This window comes from Propithecus coquereli, unplaced genomic scaffold (genome assembly GCF_000956105.1).
Source record: "Propithecus coquereli isolate 6110/MARCELLA unplaced genomic scaffold, Pcoq_1.0 Scaffold119, whole genome shotgun sequence".
Lineage (NCBI taxonomy): Eukaryota > Metazoa > Chordata > Mammalia > Primates > Indriidae > Propithecus > Propithecus coquereli.
Window position 1 is genome coordinate 2,265,953 of NW_012135969.1, and position 1,490 is coordinate 2,267,442.

The window sequence follows — 1,490 nt, forward strand, 5'->3', positions numbered from 1 at the left end:
ATAATTCTTATTCCAGAATACCTTATGTACTCCTGATTCCTAAGCATATCATTCATTCAACATATATTTACTAAAAACCAATTACATATCAGGGACTGTAAGAGTGCTAAGAAAAGAACACGTGAAAAAACTGGTGTTCACAGCCCAGAGGGGGATATATAACCACTGAGTATATTAATTTATAACTGTAAGTAAAAATTGTGATAAAGAACTTGAAAGAAAAGAACAAAGTACTATGAGACAAGATCCCATGGTGTATTCCTACTTTAGATGTCCTGTGTATTTTTAACCTACAGGCAATTTATACCTGCAGTTTTCCTTGCTAGAATGCATTTTCCCTCTTCCTTGCAGCTTTCCCCAATAGTCCCTGCCCTTTATTTCCATTAGTGAATTTTTTTAGTATTTGAGACAGGGTCTCAACTCTGTCCCCCTGACTAGAATGCAGTGGTGTCATCGCAGCTCACTGCAGCCTCTAACTACCGGGCTCAAGTGATCCTCCTGTCTCAGCCTCCTGAGCAGCTGGGACTACAAGCGTGTGCCACCATGCCTGGCTAATTTTTCTATTTTGTAGAGACAGGGTCTCACTTGCTCAGGCTAGTCTCGAACTCCTGACCTCAAGCTATCCTTCCACCTCAGACTCCCAAACTGCTAGGATTGCCTGGCCCCTTTAGTGAATTTTTTAATATGTGCACTGCTCATCTGAATGGATTTCCTTGTATATGTTAATATATCTTATTTCTCCCACCCTCACATAGACTGTTACTCCTCTGATGGCAGGAGCTGTGTCTTATGTTTCATAGATTCATGCATGCTGTTGTATGTATGAGTCTGATCCTTTTCATTGCTGAGTAATATTCCATTGTATGAACATATCACAATTTGTTTATACATCCAACTGTTGACAGATACCTGGGATATTTTTGGTTTTAGGCTATTATAAATAAAACTGCTATGAATATTTTTCTGTAAGTATTTTTATGGACATTTGCTTTCATTTCCCTTGGGTAAATACCAGGAGAGGAATTGCTAGGTCACAAGGTAAATGTAGTAAGAAATTGCCCAAAAGTTTTCTGAAGTGGCTGTAACATATCACATTCCTACTAGTACGAGAAATCAGGCTGTTCACATCTTCATTAACACTTAGCATTGTCAGTTTTTTTACTATTAGTTATTCTGCTGAGTAGAATAACATCTCACTATGATTTTAGTTTCCCTGATACCTAATAATGTTGAGCATCTTTCCTTTCTTTTTTTAAGATGGGTTCTTGCTCTGTTGCCCTAGGTAGAGTGAAGTGGTGCAATCATAGCTCACTGCAGCCTTGAACTCCTGGGCTCAAACAATCCTCCTGCTTCAGCTTCCTGAGTAGCTGGGACTATGGGTACATACCACAATGCCTGGCTAATTTTATTTTGTTTTATTTTTTTAGAAACAAGGTCTCACAATGTAATCCAGGCTGGTCTCAAACTCCTAGTCTCAAGTGATCCTTCCA

The 1,490-nt window shown here is 38.9% G+C and overlaps 1 protein-coding gene across 1 annotated transcript in view; it reads right to left on the reverse strand.

Annotated features, from left to right (window-relative positions):
* The window catches only part of TLK2 (tousled-like kinase 2), a 145,847-nt gene that overhangs the window by 50,875 nt on the left and 93,482 nt on the right, over positions 1–1,490 (reverse strand). The gene's annotated exons all lie outside the window — the stretch shown is intronic.